Here is a 17766-nt window from a genome sequence, read left to right as displayed (position 1 = left end):
TATAGACCACAAATGACGCTCTCGGGACCAGAAAACATGAGATAATGGCCGTTTATAGTCCACGCTCTGTGTGTAATCTCTGGTCGACGTGTCGATCGAAACCGAAACCATGCCACTCTCCTCCCTGGCCAACTAGTTCCCAGAGTGCAACGCGCGCCGTGTTGCATGCAGGGCTTTATGGAAGTAGTCTATTGTGTGCATGCATCAAGTATAGTTGTGTGTCAGAAGTTCCTTTATTTCCTTGTTTTTTGACTCCATACAGACCAATGTTGAAATTGTTGGTGGCTGCTTCATCCATGGAGTGCAAGGATCATACCTCTTTGTTTATTAGGGAATAATTGACATGGCCGTGTCATACATGTTTGTTACGTGGTCACTGGAAAGTGTGGGAAAAGAGAGAAAGCCCATGGCCGTTGCACAGGGAAGCCCCCAGAAACACTGACCTCTGGTGGTGGCCTGATCCAACACTTTGCCGCACAAGCTAAAGGTTCATCTTGGTTGGTGTCGCCCGTGCCTGAGTGGGGCATCCTTGCACTGCTTAGAATGCCTGCTCAGTTCCTGGTCCATAGCCTGGTTTTTTCACTTGTTAACTGCCAATCAAGTTAGTGCCCAGTGGTAATTTCCTCATCTGACTAAAAATGAGTTGAGTTAAAGCGTCTGGGGCACAACTGGTCCAGGTGGTGCTTCATTGTGCCATAGCGGATTTTACCAAAGTCATGCAGTTTTCGACAACCTGGAAGATGATCTTGGTCCCCATTGTTCTACAGCTCCCATGTTTCTTTCGAAAACAGGGCTGCTTTCTTTAAGGTTGCTAGGTCTTTCCAGGTCTACCTTTGGCTCCTGGGTCTCAGTGATGAGGTCCATGCAGCAAACTCTAGGACAAAAGTTGAACACGAGCTCTGTTGGAGATTGTCCTCCTGTGGTAGGCAGTGTGCGACGGTACACAAGGAGCCATCTTGGCAACTATGCGGCCAAAGAACCACCCGAGAGTTTCTTTAGACTGTCCTTGATCGTTCTGACAGCTCTCTCGGGAAGTCTGTTTGACTGTGGATAGTTAGGTGCAGTCCTTAGGTGGCCAATTCCATTCTGAGTAATGAAGTCGGTAAACAGCGTGCCGGGGAATGGTGTTCCATTATTGGACACCAAGCAAACAGGAAGTCCTAACCAGGCGACCGTGTTCCTCAGATATTCGACTGTTGCAGTGGAGTTGGCTGGCTGCTGATGCCAGTGGTTTCTTTCAATCTTGGTAACTGTTTACCACAATTAGCACCGTTTTACCTTCGATAGGTGCAGTGCAGTCCATGTAAATTCTTGTCCATGGAGCCGTGGGTTCTGGCCAAGCTTGTGGCTCTGCTTCTGGTGGCATTAATGCAGCCTGTTGGCATATTGTTCAAGGTTGTACGGCATCAGCCATTGCCTTACCTCATTGCGTTGATACCCATGCGTGTGTCATGGAATTCTTGGAAGAAGATTATCCTCCTATGGGCCTTTTGACTCCGTGGATGTTGTGTGACGACACTGGTCCAACTGCCTCTGGAGGTGTGGCACATTCAGGATCAGTTCCTCAGTGTGATTGCGATACACCAGGAGCCTGACGCAGCAGTGTCTGCTTTGCCTTGTTAAAGCCGTCGTCTTCCTTTAATACACACCTCTATTTCACATTTTTCCGGAGCAGGTGGTTGAATGGAGCCAATAGCTGAAACATTTGAGGCAGGCAGCTTGCATGCTATAGATGATGAATCCTGAGAAATAACAAAGTGCATGGCAATTCCATGGAGCAGCAACCTTCAGGTTGGCTTTCAGCTTGTTGAGATAGGTAGGTAAGTCTATCTACCTAGTGATCGAGCTGAACGACTGACTTGCTTGCATCCAAGCTCGCAGGAAAGTCCTCAGAAGTACTGGCCCTCTGGTAGCCGGACCCATCAGTGACATTGCCTTTATCTTTCGTAATTAGGTGAAAGCTTGGTAACTTACTCGGGTGGACGAATATCAGATTTCTGTCATTTCACACCATTCATGCTATCTGATTAATTAATTTGAAGTTTTTTTGAGTGTCCAAATTGTGAAAATATTTTGAACTTTTCCATGGTATATACTGGTAGTTTAGTGGCTGGATATTAAAACTGAATGTGTGACAAATGTTAGAAAGAAGGTCCTGTCGGTGCCCATGCAAACGACCAGGGGCGGATCCAGACCTCCATTTTAGGGGGGGCGGTTCCTCGATGTAAAACGGCGGGGAGGGAGTGTTTATATTTTTTGTAGAGTTATCGTTTTTACTAAACTCTGATAACATAATATAGATCTTGAGAGCTTTTGTATCGGTTTACCTGTCGGGCATGAACTCTTTGAATTAAAACCTTTCAGGTGACCACGCTAGAGGCAAGTATCTCGAAAATTGTGGTGGCACTATCCTTTCTGAAACTTGGGTTTCAGATCGACACTACGTGAGCAGTCGATTTAGGGAAGCTTAAAGACATTGTCTTGGCAGACATTCTGGTTGGAGCTAGTGCTTAACTGCTGCGGCAACGGGAAGAGCGGCTTAAATCAATGGAGCAAGTATGTTGCAAACAAGCGACAAAAATGGCCCGGCGGCTGCGACGCTGCTCGCGGCGTCAAAACACTGTTGACGCAGCGAGCGAAACGAAAGCTGTCAGGCAAGTTCGTCGGTTGTTCGCCGTATATTTGGAATGTCTAGAGCGCAGCACATGCGGCATTGCCAACCCAAACTCGTGTTTTCACGTGTTCTGGATGCAACTCGAGAGAACGAAAGCGAATAATTGTTGAATATTTATGAAAGCATGTTGCAGTTCTGCAACTATAACTTTTAAACTTAGATAAGACCTTAAACCAGCAATGGATCCTTCCAAATTATATTCAATTGCAATTCGTCTGGATATTTTCTGTGTGAAAAGAACACTTGTTTCTGGGTAGTTAGCTCATTCGTCAGGGTCGAGAGGACAGGTGCAGAGATATGATGGGGCAGAGCGGTTGTCCGGTCGGCGAATCTCAACTGGGCTAAAGGCCGATCACGACTGCAGCATGGATGTTTGGGAGTCGGTGTTCACTCGAAGGGGCACAGGCACTCTCTATTTAATTTATGTATAGTCGGATCTTTGAAAAGGCTCGTTTTCCCAAAGTCCCTTAGGTAGGGAATTCGAAGCCGCAGTCGGAAACCAGCAAGCCCCGCCTCTGTTCCATTAGACACACACATATTCGCTCCTGCAAAGCCGCGCGAAAGCTCTGCCGTCAATCCACAGAAGCCGCGTTTAACTCGAAAAGCAAAGACGGCGCCAAGGGGAGACAAGGGGTAGCGGGCGCCTTTCCTAAAATATGTCCCGCCACCCTAAGTTGAAATGGCATTGTATACAAATAAATGCCTACGGCGTCGGCTTGAGGACCCCGTGTAAGCTAGGGTGCCTTCATGAGTGCACATGAAGGCTCCCTAGCGTAAGCAGCCTCCAGCCTTTAGAGTGCTCATACCGTTTATCTTTCTTTTATTAGCTTCCCGCCACGAGAAGTCGTACCGCAGGCAGTATGAAGCCCATTAGAGAAAACATCTCCCCCTTCTGGCGCTCGTCGGCTTCTTTCTGTATTCCGCACTGCGGCGCTGATCTGATCCTCAGTGAGGGATGGAGGCGAGGACGAAAGCGGGCTTATGTTTAAGCCAAGGTCGTGGGGAAGTCCGGAGCGTCTTCAGGAGAAGCTCAGACCCAGACTACACTGTACCCAAAGCATTTGCTTCCTCTCTAAGTTGAGAAGAAAAGCAATTGGTCACCTGGTTGTACAAGCTGCATCCTGCGTCGATTGCTTACGTTTTTTCTTCGAGCTGACGAAGAACCCCCGGGGGGGGGGGTGCCTGGCGAGGCGTTTGGTGGGGCGATCGCCCCCACCGGCCCCCCCTATGATCCGCCACTGCAAACGACACCGCTATTTTAGAACCCCATAAATTGCTGGAGCAGTATAGAAAGAGAGAACAGTGCAATTTATTAGAAACGAAAGAAGGGGTACACCGTGCACATCGGTACTGGTTTGGTGATTGGATGAGTCAATTCAGGGACGTTCAGTGCTTGTATGAAGGCTTCCTAGAGGCCGTTTCATTCACATAATGTGATCCTTCCAAGAAAAAAACGAGTAAACTGACCTTGTAGTATTTTTCTTCGTTGTTGAAGGCACAATTAAATTCATTCCAGAGCTCAGTTTAGTTGGTTAAATTATTCATATCCTTTTCATTAAAAGTCTCTATATAGCAGCACGTGTCGGTATCATTCTATGAAGTCTGTTCGTAGACGATAACGTGGCACCTCAACAGGACCCCGTTGAGCAAAATGACTGATCTTGTTGAGGTGGATGAAGTGCCTCATGAACGAAGGCAACAGTGAGAGTGAGAGACGCACCCACTCACGAATGTTTAAGTCCTCACAAAGGAAAATGTGTCTAACGAATTTAGCAACGTTTCTATTAGAGCCCCGTCTGTCTTCACTGACGTACTCAGCAACTCTGGGCATTTCCGTGCCCAGCGCCAGTGCTCACCATTAATAAAACGCAGTCTTAAAATGTTTGAGTCGTGTATACGCTCTGTGCAGGATTATCTCTCTAGAAATTATTAACTATACGAGAAGGGCGCAAACTTCTGTCGCGATGAACAAAGAAGGTAGTGCTCCTCGGCCAGACTAGTAACTCTAGCGCGACTAACATCACCGACATAAAAAAAAAACTAGCTTTTTAGCAACCTAGTTTTTTCAAAAAGGTTGTTTACGTTAAAACGTAGAAAACACAATCAGCAGGCCGTGTTTGGCTCGCCTCCGAGCAGCGGTTGCTGTTGTTAGCTTGGAGAAACTATGCTGAGCTGTCAATGAGAAAGCTGTCGTAAAATTTCCAAAAATATATATTTATTATTGGCGCAGTTGGTTCTGTAATTGTTTACTCAGACTTCTTTTCGAGCATGTTCTAAGAGCCATGTTAACAGGTAAAAGGAAAACTAAAAAGTTATACTTCTCTTATTTGTTTGCAGCACAGTCAACAAGCTGCAAAGAGCAGCATGAACAAAATGAACTGGAAAAGATGTCCAGCCACCAGCAAGCTGACGACTGCGCCACTTCACCATGCTGTGCCACGACGCCAAATTGTGTGCCAACACCAAGCTGTGCCACGACGCCAAGCCACATCGCTGATGCACCAGATGAGCCTCCGAGATTTTGCTCAACGCTTCCCACCAACCAGAACCAGGTGTCTGACGACGACCCGTCGCTGCCAATGCCGACTAACGACCTGGACAAGCAAGCCAGGCAAGCACGGGGTCCTTTTCAGCCTCATCTGGGCAGCTATGCCCAAACAGAAACGAATAATCGAAAGCGCAGCTTTTGTGAACACTGGTTTGCAAAGTTCAGCTGGCTTGAATACAGTCCAGCAAAAGATGCAGCCTTTTGCTTTTGTTGTCGGGCGTTTCCGCCGGGCAGTGGCATATCCAAAGCACATTTAGACCCATCCTTTGTTTCAACTGGGTTTCGAACTTGGAAGAAGGCGATAGAAAGGTTTAATCAGCATGAAAGGTCTGAGGGCCATCTTAACAGTGTTGTGTCATGGAATTGCTCCAAAGCAAACAGATTGATTGCTTCAATGCTGGATGAAAGCTTTGAACGACGAGCGTCTCAAGTTGAAGAAAAACGAAAACAAAATCGTGAGGTGCTAAAGCGCCTTACTGACATCGTTGTTCTTCTCTCAAAGGGAGGAAGGCCATTCAGAGGGCACAGTGAAAATAAGGAAAGCGCAGAGCAAAGTCTATATTTAGAGATAGTTAATATCTTAAAGAAGTACGACCCCGTTTTGCGGGGCCACTTAGAGTCAGGCCCAAAAAACGCCTCCTACATCAGCAACAGAATACAAAATGACATCCTAGAGTCACTGCATGCAGCCATTTTTTCTTCGATTGTCCACCGCATAGAAGGTAAAACAGTCTCGCTCATGTGCGACGAAACAAGTGACTGCAGTCATCATGAACAACTCTCCGTTGTTATTAGGTACTTCTGCGAAATTAAGAACAGGCCAGTGGAGGTCTTCCTTACTCTCGACAGGCTTAAAAATTTAGACAGCGACTCTGTGTTTTCCACATTGCAAGCAGTTCTCAACACCATCAATATTTCCTGGAATTCTGTGAGTTCCGTCTGCTTTGACGGGGCTTCTACTATGTCAGGGCACGTTGCTGGCGTTCAAGCAAAGTGCAAAGAGTAGAACAACAAGCTCGTCTACGTTCACTGCTATGCCCACAGCTTAAACCTGGTGCTTGTCGATGCATGCTTGTCTTGAGCAGAAAACAGAATGATGTTTGATTTCTTTGGCGTTGTGCAACTTGCGTACAACTTTATTGAAAACAGTGTTGTGCGCCATGCTGTTTTTGAGCGAATTTTCCAAACTGTCGGCACACAACTGAAAACTTTGAAGTCTTTGTCTACAACCAGATGGGCATGTCGTGCTGAAGCAGTATAGGCCAGTTCGCTGTGAGAGCTACAGCGAACTGTCGAGTGCAGTAAGAACGATTGTGGACTCCACAAAGCACCCGGAGACGAAAGCAAAAGGCAAGGGACTCCTTTCCCAGGTGATGAGCTTTGACATTGTCTGCAGCATGGAAATAGCTCACCCTATTCTACAGCTTATTTTGAAGGTTAGCCAAGCTCTTCAGGACCCTAAAATTAACCTTACCACTGCACTCAATGAAGTCAGGCATCTGCAAAAAGCGCTGCGAGAGATGAGGCAAGGTGGGACAGTCTTTAAAAAGATGTTTGCGGAAGCTTCTTCGATCTGCGAGATGAATGAAATCGAGATTCCCGAAGTTCGAAGAAGAAAGGTATCGAAGCGATTTGACCAAAACTGGGCGAATGAATGTTTCTATGCGACAAAAGAGGAGGAATTTCGTGTCGGTGTTTTCTTTCCGATGCTTGACTCCTGTGTTCGAGGGATCGAGGAAAGGTTCACACAAGAAACTTTTGAGCTTGTGTGTGCTCTCCAGAACCTTTTGAGCCTCTCTGTGAGCGACGAACAAATATCTCTTATTTGTAGCTTTTTGAGGTAGATCCCGACAGCTTGGGTGCTGAAATGCAACTCCTGAAGTCCCGAACCGGCGACGAAAAAACAAACAGCATGACCGCCTATGACTGGCTGGATTCACTCAAAGAAAGGACAAGTCAGTATTCAAGGACTTTTCTCGCGCTCTTCAACTTTTTTCCACGATTCCTGTGACCAGTTGCTCGTGCGAAAGGACATTTTCGAAGCTCGCACATGTAAAGACCAAGTTAAGATCCATGATGTCGCAGGAACGGCTTCGTTGGCTGATGCTGCCCTTTGTGGAGCAGGACCTAGCAACATCCATCAGTTTCGATAATATCTTAAAGCATTTTACGACTAAAACGCGCAATCTTTTGTTATGAATGTGTTTTAATTTCGCAGGATATGCTATCGCATTAACCTACAATGTCACATAATTCTACTTTATCCTTAATTGGTTGACAGCCGGTGGAAGAGGGTGCTTTACAGCCGATTCCGTCCGAACTAAGGTTCGCCTCTCACACCAATAGTATTTTTGCGCAGCTCAGCTTGAATAGTACTTTTGTATAGTGTAGTTAATTTTACTGTGTGTTACTGTTTTCATTTGCACCAGCCCTGTTGTTGTGTTGTGTTAAATTTTTTTTTAGAGTACCGTTTGTGAATTGGAATTGTGTATCGTCTGAGCCCTCGTGCGATTCATTTTCTTTCTGTGTTTTGTGATGGCGCTTGTGCCCTACGAGTGCAAGCTGTGGTTTCTTTATCGTGGGGGTCTCCACTTTTGTTTGGCAATAAATCGTTTTTGTTGTTAGAAAAGTTATCTCATCTTCTTATTTCTCCCACACTTCAAAGCGCATGTAAGTCCACTTTCACGCAGAGCACTCGCAAATCCAATTACTGCGGTCTACGAGGATATGGATACGATGACACGTAACAGTGGCAAGTATGACGTTTTGTGGCATTACGTCATGTTCGGTGTCACAGCTCAGATTTAATTTTTAGGTTCAAACATATTTCAAGCCTTATCATTCTCCGGGCTCCATTCGTAAACCGCAATAATTAGACTTCCAAGTAATCTGCGGGAAAGTAAACGGAAAGGTAGTTTTATAGTGACACTGAAGTAAACTTGGAAGTCATATTTCGCGGTTAAAATATGGTGTTCTAGTGCACTCCTACTAGGGTACACTAGAACACCTTACCCCCAGAGCCTTACCCCTACGGCATAAGGGTCTCGGTGAGACGGGGGTGAGGGGGGGGGGGGGGGGGCGCTGCAGTGAATTTGGCCCCCCCTATAGGAGGACCCTGTGCACGCCTATGATCTTGCAGTATGCTTTGCATGTTATATTTCTCAATTTAGAAATGATTAAGTCTTGATATATTGATTGGAACACGTCATAGCATCAGTAAACCTAAGATGCAAGGGGACAGAGAAGAGATAAAAAAAAAGAGGGACAACACACAGACCATCCCGTTCAGTGTTGTCACTCTTTTTTTTGTGTCTTCTCCTTTCGGTCTTCCTGCGCCTAAGATTTAGTAATGTTTGAAATTCAAGGTCTTGCCTGTGCCGTGATATGTTACAATGTCTGCTATGTTACAAGTCAAGAGAAATGCCTAAATAGTTGCCATAGCACCCTATTTATAATGGCATGCAATAGCGTTTTAAATGTGTGGGATGTGTATGGGGGGGGGGGGGGGGGGGTATGGTGCCATGACGAAAATTGTATAAATTATAGGAGCCATGTTGTCTCTAAAATGTTGTGTTTTATAAACTTTACTATAACTTACCTGATGCAGCATAAAATGCCCCAAGTTAACTTCTTTGCTTTCCTTTCTGCACTTCCTTCTTCCTTCTAATGCAGCAGTAGTCACTACTAACCATTCACGTTTTTAACTTTCCGTGACGCATAACACATCATTTCGATGCATTTCTACTACCCGCCATTGTGATAGGCAAAATATTTGCCTTACTTTTTTATCTCTGCCATTCCATGTGCCATAAAATGATGAGCATGTGCTCATATCGCAATAGGTGTCCACCCCCACTTTTGAAAATTTAAAAAGTGATTAAGAACATATCAAGCACCCAGGCCAGTAAACTTCTGAATGTATTGAATGAAACAAGGTGCTCCTCTGCATCAACCACATTTCCCAGTGCGCTGGTGCAGAGCGGTGAAGCTTTCCATGCTCACTCCGGTAAGAGGCAATGAAGCTTCAGATGAGAGTGCCAGCACAAAGCTGGCTGGATGCAAGCGGTGCAACTGCTTTAAGAAAATAGGGGTCCCACCAGACTACAACACTGCTCCTGCACCGTTCTGACTTTCAGCGCTGGAACCGGCAAAGTGCCCATCCCATATTTTTTACAATTATCTCCAACCATTTGATGAGCGCTTTCTCAATATTTTACGGCACGTAGCTTCTGGTAGGAATGCCAGTTTCTTTGTCTTAAACACCAGCTGGTGGAGTACCTGCGAAACTCTTGAAAACCCATTGACAAACTTGGGGATTATGATTCTAACCCATTGTTCATAAAGCGATTGTGGTGAGATTTGTTTGTTATACCAAGAGCACAATAACACTGATCTTGGGAAGCTGTTTTTAACCACATTTTGATATCATACATGCATAACATGCCATTTACTGCAAAATTAACCGGACACCTGAGCATGGTAAGTTATCTTGAGTATTTATCATTCTTCTGTTCTTTTTGGGATGAGTTTTGAGTGGAATCTTCTTGCTTGAATGGGAACAATATAAGGCTTAAAATTTCACTGTTAATTATTTTTCAGTAATTTTTAATACATTTTAAATAAACTTTTTATTACTAATGAAAGACACAGGACTTGTTTATACTAACACTTCTTTTTACTGTAGTCTGCAAGCAAATATCAAAACTTGCCAATTTTAAATTAAGGAGTGCACAAATCATTCTTCTCTAAGGAGCTTAAAGGCTTTACTGAAGATTGGTACTCGGATAACTGACACTGCCTCACACTCTTTATAATAAAATGTCATGCTTTTGCTTTAACATTTGTGGTACACTGTTTCCCCTCTAATGTGTGGTACATGCCTTAATGCTTTCTGTAACTCTAATGGGATGTCTGGATCACCAAGTGGAGGAAGGTAATGTACTCCAAAATTTATGAAGGGGCAATAGGCTCTCAGAATTTATTGTTAAAGGTTTGCCGTTTGTCACCAGATTTAAAAAAAAGAAAAAGTGTGCACAAGAAGTTGCACCTATAATGGTAGAAGAGTGATGAGTAATTCCATAAACACAATAATTAGGAGGTGCATCCACCAAGGACACGCTGTCGATATAATTGAGCATCCAAAACAACAATGTTATTCTTCTATGTATCATCATTGGTGCAATTTCCTGCACTCTTTCCAGTGCGCCATTTGACCGTTAACCAACAAAGTTGCTCTGCTTTCTCTGAAAGCATATTTTATACCTGTTGTGAGTGACTCTCGAAATAAATTTGCATACTGGTAGCTGTGTGTGTTTCTTTTTATGTAGCACCACATTATAATCCGTTGGGTGTAGTTTATAATAGACTCCGTGACTAATGAAAGAGAAGTTTAGGCATACTAAGATGTGATTCTCGGTATAGTGGGCATACCTCTGTAATGCAGATTTTTTTTTTGTTAAAGCCAGGAGTGCAAGTTTTATGGAGGTGCTAATAAAACATTTGGCACGATGCATGTGTTGCTGAAAAGTATTGGCCCATTCACCTCGTTTGGACAGAGGGTAAATAAAAAATAATCACACTGACGCACTGCCAGCACATCGAAGCAAAAGTTTTGCAGCAGGTGAGTAAGGCACAGGCACAAAAAAGGTATGTGGACACAAAACTTTGTGCACATGCCTGTGTGCCCAAACATAACTTTACGTTTTAGCTCTGATATGGAAGGATTTATGCTCCGCTCATGTAAAAAGGTACTTCGCCAATTGTCTTTTTACTTGATTGCAAACAATGAGCTACAACAGCCTTTTTTTAGAAAAAATCTTAAGGGTGCAGGCGAGCTGGTGAATGTTAACCATGTTGAATTAACCCGAGACTGGGGTAGAGAAGAAACATCAAAACGTAGAAGGGACAGAAAATAGACAGGACGACGTCTCAAACTCGCGTAACTTCTTTATTTAGTCCACCTCCTTATATAGTCTCAATCTCAAGGTCATCTCCACCAACACAAAAGGACGAAGTCTATACAGATCAAGCGCCACAGCCTTCATCACACAATGCAAGAATGTTGACAATGTTTACAGGTCGACGCGATAAGGCAACATCCATCCACCCTCAAACTTGAACAGAAGTATGAACTGTGTATAGAATAGTAGTAGTGGAAGAGATCCTTTTGTTCAAGTTTGAGGGTGGATGGATGTTGCCTTATCGCGTTGACCTGTAAACGTTGCCAACGTTCTTGCATTGTGCGATGAAGGCTGTGGCGCTTGATCTGTATAGATTTCGTCCTTTTGTGTTGGTGGAGATGACCTTGAGATTGAGACTATATAAGGAGGTGGACTAAATAAATAAGTTACGCGAGTTTGAGACGTCGTCCTGTCTATTTTCTGTCCCTTCTATGTTTTGATGTTTCTTCTCTACCCGTCTCAGGTTAATTAAACATAGCCTTTTTTTGCTTCTTTGCCACATATCTTCCTGTTTTTGAAGTTATGGTTAAGAGTAGGACTGGAATACGAAGTTTCAGTCCCAAACTCTCTACTCTGAGAAATTTGGAGATCGCTTGTGAAAATCGCAACTGTACCAAAAAGCCAGATTGAGTGATGTAGCTCGTAGAGCCTGGGATGGTACTCATTTGACCGCATAGGCAACTGCAGACAAGAAATACACCCAACTAAATGTGATGGGACTGTTTTTATTACAGCAACAAAGTGAGATACATTTTCCAGTGCTCGCTTCACCTATTTCTGCTGTAATTAAACTTGCTGTAATTAAACTTGTAACCAATCCAGTGCAAACACACTATGACAGCCACCTGGTTCGGGCCTTCGGCCTACATGCTCTACCCCCGTCTCTCGTGAGCAAAAGAAATGACATTTCAAATTAACTGATGTCGCCCAGATGAAGTAGTGGTTCGAAAATATTTACTGACACTCGGCTTCCTTTATGCACTGGTTCAAATGAGAGTTGTCTTTGTCCTAAACGATCGAGTGACTTTATATGACGCGAATTTAGTGTAAAAGGCAACCTCCACTGGACAAAACCGCAACACCCGGGGAGCTTCATCTCAATCTAGCTTCTTTACTCCCGGTGTGGTAGCGGAGTCTGCTAAGCATACTTCCGGGGCAGAAATTATTAAAGTGGTAGAGAAATTTCAATCAAACAAGCCGCTTGTGTGGCTCAGAGGTGTAGCTTCTTTTCCGGCGCCGCTCATCGGGGCTCTGATCGATGCATCAACCACTTCGGTCCACGACGAACACTCTAGCAGCGCAGGTGGGTACAAAAGCGAGGTGCTCGCCCTCGCAGGATAGCATGATACCGCTAGCTTCCGCCGGTTGCGAGTTGCTTTTTACTACGCACTCCGACACCGGGCGGGATGTACTACAGTCCACTCTGGTGCAGAATATAAATTCTGGTACATGCAGCTTGTAAGCAAGGCGCTGCACAGAGCCGTTAGGTGTCAGCGGAAATCCCGATGCCTTCTCTCTTCGATTAGGTTGGCGCTCACTCACCTGTTATTGACAAAAAAGGAAGTCTAATTTCCACGGAAGAGAGACTACCGTCTCGATTATGGGAACGTTTCTATCAGTTTGTTCGTTGGCTCAGTCACGCCGCACTCAATCGGCGACCACCGTTGCTCTGTCGCCGGTTGTGCCACCGACCGCTACCGGCTACACCGACTGAACCCAGACTGAACGCTTCACTGGCTTCACTTACACGCCTTCAATGTCGTTTTCAATGCTGTGACGTAACGGTTTGCTGATTGGTGCAAATGGCTTACATAAAGTTCAAGCTATAACCGCTTGGGGAATAATTGGCACTGGCGGCGGCCCTTGCGCCTCCCAATGGCCCAACTCTCCCAATATACGGCTCTGGAGTAGCGCAATCTAGAACGCCGCCTCTCGGCGACTAGCGGCGAACGCCCGGAGGTTCCAACTGCGGTCAGAAATGCATGGAGAACGTGAGAAAATCGTTGTTTCTTCAGTATTGTGGGAATGTACGGAATCGCAATCATTTTTGACATAATAATGGAACATTTTAGAATAATTTGCGCTATGTTTTGTGCCCCGCAAGGACCTGACTTTTTTTTTAAAATTGCCTGAGCGGCATCATGCAGCAGACGACACGGCGACGTCACAACATTCACGTGACCCGCTCCGGCCAACCCGAAAAGCCCATCTCCGCTGCGAGCAAAAATCGTCTGCTTCAAACGCCATTGCCTTGGAAATTGCCTTCTCAAAATTTGCATACTCATCCGATATTGTTAAAACTTTGATAAAGTGTTTAGTGCTTTACTAACTTCACGACAGACTAGTTTTGAAAAGTGTGAACTCGCCGTTCATTTTTTAATCAGCCGTGTTGTGTCGATCTCCATGTATTCTCCCATAGGGCGGGCCGCCTCTTGGAACCCTGAGTACCACGTGACTCGCGCCGAGCCGCTCCGGCCGCTCTGTCGGCCATGTTGTCGGCAAAACACGGGGTTCAAAGGATTGCGTTACTCTGCTCCGTAGGAGCTATATAGTGCTCTAGCTGTGCCGTGTCTTGGATAACTTGGTCCTTGTGCTGCCTTTTTTGCTTAATTATCCAAGCACTATGAATAATGCTGGGAATGTAGGTACACATGCTGTACATGCTTGCCTTATCTATATAGATTTGAAGTAAATAACCAAAATAAGGCATTGACGAACGCACATGCAAAATGTTACTGGTTTGATTATTGCTTTAGAACAGCTGCAGACGCCAACATGTGCAGCTCGTGTAACTACACTTGGCGTGCTCCTCGGGGCTTTGGTAATTTGGCAAAATGTCTGTTGGACAAAGTGCAACAGAAGTGGGAGACTTCAAGGCGCCATAAAACAGAAATGGGCAGCGGGATGCACGGATAACCCTTCTTTGCCTCTTGCAGTGATGTGATTGGCCTAAGCCATTTTGGCGCAGGTTTCGGAGCGACAAAAACATTGTTTTGGAGCAGCAAATGTGGCCTTTGGAGCAATTAAAGGGACCATGAAATGACCTTTTTACTTTTTCCAGATAACTTTTACATTAAACCGTCAATGTTCACTGAATGCCGAACAGGCATCCGTTTTCGTCTCGGTTTATTAACTTTTACACAAAAAATTATTGAAATATCGACTTTTTCATTCTCTCCAACTGACCGCAAAAGAAGCCGTGACGTAGACCGTTTCCGGAACCGGAAGTTCTCTCGGCAGTAGGAAAATGGGAGTGTTAGCGGCAACGAGTTGGGGTGCGCCGGTAGGTTTTACTGCGCTGATGTCACCGACGTATTTCCTGAATCGGCGCCTCTCATCGCCGCATCGCAGCTGAGCGAAATTCAATGAGATATGTTGCGCTACAGCGACAGCATGGGACTAGTCCCATACGCCGGTATGCCTGTTGGGAAGTGCAGCGAGTCTTGTCACCACCCCGTCATTGTTGGCAGAAGGGCCGGCCCGTGTCAGTCGTTTGCAAAGCGACGTAGATGGCGTTTTTCGCGGCCTCGGAGATGCAGGAGCGAGCCGACGTTAAAAAAGATACGTTTGAACTACGAGTGTCAGCAAGAGCCACGTAAATACCTGCTTACACTCGGAGCGGACGCGCGCGCTTGATGGAAGTCTTGTATTCGCGCTGTTGGTAAGCGCTTCGGGACCGTTCTTTTACGATTGCAACTCGATACTGACGCGACACTCGGCAAAGAAAGGTTGGACCGGGGTCGACAGTGACGTGCAGTCTGTCAGAATAAAAATGGCATACCAATAACAAAGTGTACATACCGTGTTACGAAGGCAATCCATACGGCGTTTATTTCAGCTCTATATCACACAAAACAAGAAGATAGAATCGACGAGAGTCCCTTTTCGACGAGTGTTCGTCAACACTGCCTCGGAAAACAAGGGGAAGAGATTGACCTCCTCACCTCTTAATCTAGAATTGAGGTCAGTGATCAAACTATAATACGGGAAGGGTCCACAAGGGTCGCGCGGGCATATTCCATTAAGCACGCCAGCCGGTCGTAGGCAGACGGTCTTGCGACGAAGCAACGCAGCGCCGAGTCGGAATGCCTGCTAGGCCTATACGCTTCGTCGGAGTCGGTGAATCCAGCGTTCTTGTTCGTCGTGGTCTGTTTTAAGTACTGTTTTCTTGCTGCTTGAAGTCGGCACGCGCGGGAAGAACACGTAGAAAAATAAACGTTCAGTCAGTCAGAGTTTTGAGAGGAAGGAAAACAAAGAAAATAAATGTTCGTCGGTCGCCGTCACCCAAGTAACTGGCGGCCCTGCCCTACTGCGCACGCGCAGTAGTTGCTTCGTTTACCACACGATAGATGGCGCTTGGCTCTCAGCATTATCAAATTTGGCAATTTTCGCCACACATCTCTAATTATGCTACAAAATGTGGGTCTGAATATTATTTAACAAAACTTTTAGGAAACATTCGCCGGCTATTTATTGTTTACGATCGCGGTGCTGGTGAGGTAGGCTCTTACCCAATAGGCGATGTGGATTCGGCTGACGTGCACCGATTCTGCGTATGCATCGTAGTGAACAGGCGAAGGAAGGAAGGCGCAAAAGAGTCCAGTTTTCTTTTGAAAGTTCTATAGCAAATAATTTTTTTGGGCTCCCTATTTTTGTGTTTTTGTGTTTCTTTTCACACCTTTTACGACGTGCGGTGGATGAAACTCGATTTTAAAATAATTTCATGGTCCCTTTAATACAGTGTTTTGCAGCGTCAAAAGCGGTTTTTGGAGCAGCCAAGACGGTGCTTCGGAGCAGCAAAAGTGGATTTCAGAGCAGATATTTTTAGGAAAATAAAAATATTCGTTTTAAGTACTGTACAAACGAAAGACACTTTGTGTTGTGTTGTGTTTTGATGTGACGTGTTGCGACGGAACTCGCTGCTTCTGTTTTTACTGCTCAGACATCCCACAAGTGTACAGTGCTGTAGGCATTGCCAAGCAGCTTCGAAAAAACCGCTTGCCATCGTTTTACTGGTTCCTGACGTGCCAGATTTTCGTCAAAAGTAAGAAAACGTAAAACAATGAATTGCAAGCGTCCCAGCTGGTGCCTCAGTCACGCAATCATGTTCGCATGCTCGTGAGGCCAACTTCGGCAGGCTTGCTGTTGGGCATGCTTCGTCGCGCGAGCGCAGACAACGGCTGTCCGATCGAAACCGAAACCATGCCCCTTAGCTCCGTCGCTAACTTATCCCCAAAATTGTACACAAAATGTAACTTTCGAGCATTCGACAAAAGCAGTCCAGTGGCGCGTGCTTGCCAGGCCGGCAAACAAGGTACAAGCTAAACACACAAAAAAAAATAAGGAACCTGAGTGCATCGATGCAAGACATTGCATGCGAGCCAGCCTCAAAACGTTCTTGGAGCACTTTGTGCAACGACTGAACTCGAGACAAACAAGCACGCTGTGCCGGTTCAGCGTGCAGACATCGCCTTCTTTGCTTTAGCTCACTTCTTTTCACCAACGTTCTTTCACGGCAGATTTTTCACGTACCGAGGTCCCTCTCGAAAGAAGGCCCACCGAGAGGAATCTAGATAATCAATACATTGACAGAGCAGTCTTTGAATTAAAGATGGATTTTTGTAGTAACGTATGATTTAAACAAGATCAGGAATGTTGATGAACATACTGCGGTACTTGGTTTCATTTTAGAAAGTACTATATCCGCAATGATCTGGGGACGGCAACATTCGACGCCGCGCGACCACGGTGACTGAAAGGCAGTGACCAAATATAGTTTTCCCATGGCCGTTGCTTCAGCTCACAAAGTAACTTCTGCCGCACAAAAACGTGGTTTTGTTTCACAGCATGACGGCATAGCTGGTACCCGGCACGCTAGCGTCGGAGCGTCTGCACACATCCGCGTCTATCGCTGAAAAAAAAAAAAAAAAAGAGACGAGAGACGAGATTCACAAGACGAGAGCGCGAAACGCGAGACGCTGGGAAAACCATGCAAGACCGGGTGGACAATTGATGCAGAGTACATTGTGCCAGGTGGCCACTTGCGCCAGATAACACACGCCTGCTCAATAACAGTACTTAGTTTAGTTTCGGTTTTGAAAGGAGACCTAAATTGATCCTTTGGCGCAGGCGTGGCGCAAATTACCCATATTTTGGAGAAATGTAGCAGGATGTAGCAGGGTTAGCCCCTTGACGCAGTTTGGCGCATTTGGCGCAGCAATCACATCACTGCTCTTGAGATCATTGTGATCTCTGTCTGATTTCGGCAAAGCACTGGTGCCCCAAGTTGGCAGTGGTTACAAGGGCTTTCCCTCCTTTATAATTTTGGTGCTTGAAAAATTCTATGTACCCTTCGTGATGTGTTGTCTGTTCCACCTTGAATTGCATTACAGTGCCAGCAGACTACCCTCTTTTTCGTAGCAGCTTTCTCAATGGCAGTAGCAAATGCTTTTCTTGGAAAAAACCTAGTTTCATGTCACATAAACAGGAGTTTATTCTGAGCACTTATGAGTCATTATTTCATGGTCTCTGTGAAGAGATGGGCAAAGAATGAAAGTCCAGCACAAACAAATCTTTCGATTACA

Source organism: Ixodes scapularis, unplaced genomic scaffold (assembly GCF_016920785.2).
Source record: "Ixodes scapularis isolate PalLabHiFi unplaced genomic scaffold, ASM1692078v2 PGA_scaffold1__304_contigs__length_218370807, whole genome shotgun sequence".
Lineage (NCBI taxonomy): Eukaryota > Metazoa > Arthropoda > Arachnida > Ixodida > Ixodidae > Ixodes > Ixodes scapularis.
The sequence above is the reverse complement of the archived record's forward strand: the minus strand, read 5'-3'. Positions refer to the sequence as shown.